Genomic DNA, 6,511 nt, shown 5'->3' on the forward strand with positions numbered 1-6,511 from the left:
TATAAAATTGGTAGCTGTTATAGTGTTCGCAAGACTAAAAAGGAAAAGTAGATTCTTTGTGAAAACTCAATCAGTTTAATATCACTGAGATCTCGGTATTATGTATTGAGACGGTGAACTCATTCTTTCACTTGTGCGGATGCGACAACCCCCGCAACCGTGCAAACATTGATACTTTGGTTGCAGGTTCTGCGGATATAGATATTGACTCGTTCACTTAGCGTATGGGATGCTATGATTGGAGCACATCGTGACAGTCATAAGTCACGGACTTATGGGTAGTCCGCATTTTAATGTTTTATTTATGGCTCGTGTCCTACGTGGCACATGTATTTGCTAAGCCTGTATTTTGGTATGTAATTATAGTAATGTGTTTTATAAGCTTTAATCAGTAGACATGTAAATAACTCTTGTTGTAATTAACTGCTATGTATTAGACGTATTTCTGCTTATGATTTATGTTCCGTTGCACATTGATTATTATATTCCCTTGTTAGATGTAACTCTAACAATCAGGTACATGTTATGGGATGTGTACTATATGTTGGCTAAGCGACAAGTAGTCATGCCACTATGAAGATCCGTTTGTATGTTTTCAAAAAAAAAAAAAAAGGGTCGTCACTGTTGGAAGTTCAACAAATCAAAAAACGTAAGAGGATATTTAATAATGAAGCTAGTTAAGAGTTCTTTTAATAAAGGAATTTAGTTTATTGATGTCTTAATTAAGTTCTCTTCAACTGAAGTCTTAAATTAGAAGAGTTATTGGTGTTAATTTATTGTAATAATGAAGAGGTAAAAAAAGCTTTGGTCGTTTGTGTTTTGTATGCCTATATATATGGGCTTTGTAAGGTGTTTTGAAATATGAGAATAGAAAAGAAGAATTCCTCTACTCTTCTCTATTTTCTCTACTCTTCTCCAAGTCATATATTTTTTAGTAATAAAAGTAAGAGAGAGTGAAAGAGAGATAAAAAGGTAACTAGTTTGTCTTTCAAATTGGTATCAGAGCCTTGTTCATCCCGCAATTAAATTCTCATTTTTCGTCCATTCTAGAAATGGGTTCCAACGTGGTCCAACAACAAATCCCTAGATTATCAAAAGATAACTATGGGTCGTGGTCGATCCAAATGAGAGCCTTGTTTGGGTTTCAAGATTTGTGGGAAGTCATAACTGACGGATTTACAGAACCCACCAAGGAGGAAGAAGCTGAATACACAGCTGATGAGAAGAAGGCTCTTAAGGAGCAGAGGAAGAAGGATAAAAAGGCTTTGTTTCTACTCTGTCAAGGGTTGGACGAGCCTACCTTTGAGAAAGTTGCTGAAGCAATGACAAGTAAACAAGCATGGGAGATTCTAGCTTCCATCTTCAAAGGAGATGAACGTGTGAGACGGGTCCATCTCCAAACATTACGAGGCGAGTTCGAGGCTCTTCACATGAAGGATGGAGAATCGGTGTCCGATTATTTTTCACGATTGTTAGTAATCGTGAATGGTTTGAAAAGAAACAATGAGTAGGTCGATGACATCCGAGTCATCGAAAAGGTACTTCGATCCCTTTCCTCTAAATTTGAGCATGTAGTTGTAGCTATCGAAGAGTCTAAGGACTTGGATAATCTTATGATTGAGGAGTTGTTGGGTTCATTACAAGTACATGAGCAAAGAATGCAGAAGAATGTTACTTCTAGTGTATTAGAACAAACACTAGAGTAAAAAATGACTCTAAATGATTAAGGCAAATTCAACTCCAACCGTGGTCGTGGTAGAGGCCGGGGGCGTGGTATTTCTCAACAACCACGTCAAAGTCAGCAGGAAACTCAAAGCTTTAGAGGTCGGGGACGAGGAGGCTACTGAGGAAGAGGAAGATCCACATATGGACATGGAAACTCAAAGAATATCCAATGCTACAACTGCAAGAAGTTTGGACACTATGCCTCGAATTCTTGGCAAAAAGATGATGAACAAGCCAATGTTGCAAAAGCAACAAATGAGGTTTGTAGTGATTCTATTTTACTTCTCGCTCATTGTGACGACCCCTTTTTTTTTTTTTTTTTTTATACAAACATAAAACGAGTCATCGCAGTGGCACGACTACGTGTCGCTCAGCCAACACATGGCACATGCCCCATAACATGTACCTGATAATCAGAGTATAACATACATCTATCTATGCAACGGAAAACATAAATCTGAATAGCGGAAATTACAACTTATACATCTATTACAAATTAATTACCACAAAGAGCCATTTAACGTCTATCTGTATGAGTCTTATTAACACATTATTTACAAAACTACTATAGCTTTACAAAGAATATGTGACACAAACGTCACAAGCTATACCAAACCTATAAAACAGTGGACAACCCGTGGTCCGACAATTACAACCGTCGCGGTGAGCTTCAGTCATAATATCCCAAGCACACTTCTACCGACCCATCGACTATACCGAAGTACCTGCAGCCAAAGAAATATCATTTACACGGTTGTGGTGGTATCCACGTCCGCATAGGTGAAATAATGAGTTCACCGCCTTAGTATACCTCATACTAAGACCTCAGTGGTATAAGACTAACTAAGTTTTCACAAAGAACCAACCTCTATTTATTTTTAGTCGTGCGAGCACTATATTAGCCATAAATTACCAACAGCTAATGCAGCAAACACCGACTATTCAGAAATCATTTAAAACATACTATATAGCTGTGAAAACATGTAAAAGTTCCAGACATCCCTCCTTGGAAGTTTTTACATATAGACCCATCTATAATAATACTTTTCACCGGTCGCTTGGACATATGTGCACACGATCACTCCATCACAGATATCACGTATACACATAGGTCTTAAGCAAAGAACATGGCATCTTACTCTTCCGTACTAGGACAACATCCGTCAACAAAACACTCGCAACACCATCTCTAATCGTATTTCAGCTTCGTGCCTTGAACGTCAGTAGATCATGAGAGCACTAGAGCTAAACTCAATCATGCTAACACATCTTTCCTGAAGAACAAGAACAGTCAACCTTTCTACTCATAGACATGCCATTACTCGCACTCGGGCAATCATGTATCCATGTACTTTCAAGTTCAATGTATGACCTTAACACATGACTATCCGATTGAAATATACATAAGCGCTTTTCATTTAAGACACTTATGCATACCAACACGTCTAGTAAAATCTACTCATAACATAAAAACATCACTCATTAAACAATGCTATACATGATATGCATGACTGGGTCTACTGGGGCTTCGGTCCCCCACGATGCTGATAACTGCTGTTTTACTATGTATCCTGTTCCTTTACTGCTGTACTACTGTTGATGTATGCTCTATACTACATGCTCAATGTTCCGTGCTTGACAAGTATATATTTTCACTACTGTATCATGCTCAAATCATGCAGTTGTTAAATCACGTCCTCTTAACACTAAACAAATCCAACATTTTATCCAACACTTTGAAATCATTCAAAACATATTCTCTTCAAAAAAACTGAACAGTTTCAACATGACATGTTCTCAAACAATTTGCATAATTTAAATCTCAACCGCAAAACATACTCAAATACTTTAAATCAATTAACACCTTTCACTCATGCATCAATTCTTAAACATCATTGATAATATTTGAACATAATCGAAACTAATCAAATCATCTCAAAACATACATTTCATCATATGGTTGGTTCGGATTCATAAACAATATATATATTTTTATCAATCCAATACATATAAAAATATATATTTTCTCAGTGAGTGGAATACCCACCTTGGCTGCATTAAACTCCTGACTCGAACTTCCACTGGATTCCAATTACTCGAACTCTACATTGGAGAACCCATTGAAGTCTCCAATTATAACACGATCCTACAAACATTGGTAGCATTAGACTATGCTATTAAACCTAAATCCTATGACACATAAACTACCCGCGTGCTCACACGTCACATCACTCGCTTCTAAAGCTAGCTAGATATCCTAAACTATTATTAGGCTAATCATTGGTTATAGGTTCTTATTATATCTTGCTTATTAATTAGGAGATGTATTTACTATTTTATTTGCCTACATATTATTATTACATCACATTACCATTGTGAATCCATTAATGGTTTGTTGCTTATTTACTAAGTTAACAATATGTATTTAACATGTATGCATGCATATGTATATATGTACATATACATATACATATACATATACAATACTTAAACCTAGTCCATTAATACACTAAATTACTTAGTGTACATAGATAAGTAAATTGGATACCAAGTTACCTTACTATCATTATTAGACATTAGCTTATGGTTTGTTTATCCATTTAAGCTAAGTGCATTCGGTCCATATATATATATATATATATATATATATAATGTTTATCAAGCTAAGCATAACCTCATAACGCACTTAGGTATTTTATATTGCATAGGTAATTACATTAATCACCTAATTATATTACCACTAGACTTTGGAGCCTATTCATGTATTTCTATAATGTCACTATTTTATATTTGTTGTCTTAAGGCTATTTGGATAATTTACCACTTTAAAGCATTCTCATCTAAGCATTACACTTAACACTTAATCCTTGCTAATTACTAGTTATCTATGAAACTCTTATTCTTTCATTACATAAATACTTGAGTACTTAAACTATATAGCCCAATCTTATTTAACATGTTATCTTAATAACCCTTATTGCAATTTATGTGAATCTATGTATTTGATTTTAGCCCTCATCTCATTCGGCCTTACCAAAATCATGTAATCCAATTTTAACTTCTATCCATAGTTAGTCCTATAACAAAGACCTATATACACTAACTTCAACATTAAAACTTCAACTCTTCTTTAACAACCAACTTAACCAATCTAAATAAATTCAACCATTAAACATCAATGTCAACAATTACCCAAGTCAAGACTTTAACTAACATAAGCTACCATAAGTATTAAACTCATTCTCTAACAAATAACCACCAAGACCTAAACTTAATCAACCGATTCCTATCAAAACCCATAAAAATAATACAAATCAAAACTAAGAACTCACCCATCAAATCCATAAAACCAACTCCAAGGATACTCATTCGATAATCCTCAACAAAGTCTCTTAAAAATTAATCTCCATATAACACCTAAACAAACTTTCATCCTCATTTAACACAATCTTTAAATTATTAACATCAAGAACTCCTTCATCTAAATCATCAACCCAAAATCAGATTTGGATTTCACCAAACAAAACACCCCTCTAAACTACCATCAAAACCATCCATTAACACAACCAATACTCCATAAATCCACATACATATATTCAACCATCCTCTCCAAAATCACAATAAAACCCTAGGTTTTCCATCTCAAACTAAAACCCCAAATCAGTATACAATCACAACAGTAGACAACAAGTCCAAACACTGCACACAGTGAACACCACACACATCACTGAATCGGCCAAAACAAGAAACCGAACCAAATTATAAATCGGTCCATTTATAGCCAACAACAGTGAATCCATAAAATACCCAACTTATCAAACATAAATCATTACTCAAAATAATCAAATGGATTTACAAGAAATTACCCCAATGATTTTCATAGCGAGTCCACCAAAAAAACGCCACTGTTTCCGCCGGAAAAGTCGCCGGAAACTGCTAAAGGGACAGCCGGATTTCAGCCCCGGCCGCCGATCATGGAGGATCGGGTTCAACGGGTTCTCGGGTCTCACGGGTTAGATGGGTTTCAACGCATGGGTTTGCCAGAAATTGGGTCTGGGTTCCGCCGGAAATCACTCTGCCACGCCGGAAATCCCGTCCTCCAGCTCCGCCGACGTCCCTTGCGACTCACCATGGTTGGCCGAAAAACCGGACCTCACGGAGGTCAGGTCTTCCTCACGGCATCTCTCTCTCGGTCTCATCTCTCTGTCTCTCCACTCTCTCTCAATCCCACGATCTCTCCCTCATTCTCTCACTGTGGGTCGTTCAAGCAGAAGAACAAAGAAGAAGAAATGAAGAAGAAGGAAGACAGGGGGAAGAAGAACATGAGCTGGGCGTGCAACAGGGGTTGTGCGGGTGAGGAAGAGAAGAAAGAAAAGAGAAAAAAGACAAGAAAGAATAAGATAAGTAAGGGACACGTGGCGAGATGTGAGGGGGTGGGGGAGATTTCCTTATCCTTTAAACCCCCAACTATTATTAATTATATTAAGACCCCCAAATCTATTAATCCTATCATTTAACATTTAATATCTAACCCCACATTTAATTTTATCAACACATTGGTTAATGTGATTAATTATTTACTCAATTGAGACCTACTATAATTACTATAATTATATTCCTATTATTTTATCTTGGTCTTCACACTCATGATGATTCAAATCCAATAGATGAGGTTTGGTACCTTGATTCTGGAGCAAGTAATCACATGTGTGGAAAGAAAGATCTGTTTGTGGAACTCTCAGAAGGAGTTCACGGAAATGTGAACTTGGGAGACTCCTCCAAACTA

At 36.4% G+C, this 6,511-nt stretch overlaps 1 long non-coding RNA gene across 1 annotated transcript; it reads right to left on the reverse strand.

The window, feature by feature from the left end:
- Positions 1 to 2,179: 2,179 nt before the first annotated feature.
- LOC133864691 (uncharacterized) lies at positions 2,180 to 6,058 on the reverse strand. Its single transcript, XR_009899553.1, has 2 exons — positions 5,592 to 6,058; positions 2,180 to 2,450 (listed from the first exon to the last, which is right to left on the reverse strand). It is a non-coding gene; the product is annotated as an uncharacterized LOC133864691 (long non-coding RNA).
- Between the last annotated feature and the right edge of the window lie 453 nt (positions 6,059 to 6,511).

Source organism: Alnus glutinosa, chromosome 3 (assembly GCF_958979055.1).
Source record: "Alnus glutinosa chromosome 3, dhAlnGlut1.1, whole genome shotgun sequence".
Lineage (NCBI taxonomy): Eukaryota > Viridiplantae > Streptophyta > Magnoliopsida > Fagales > Betulaceae > Alnus > Alnus glutinosa.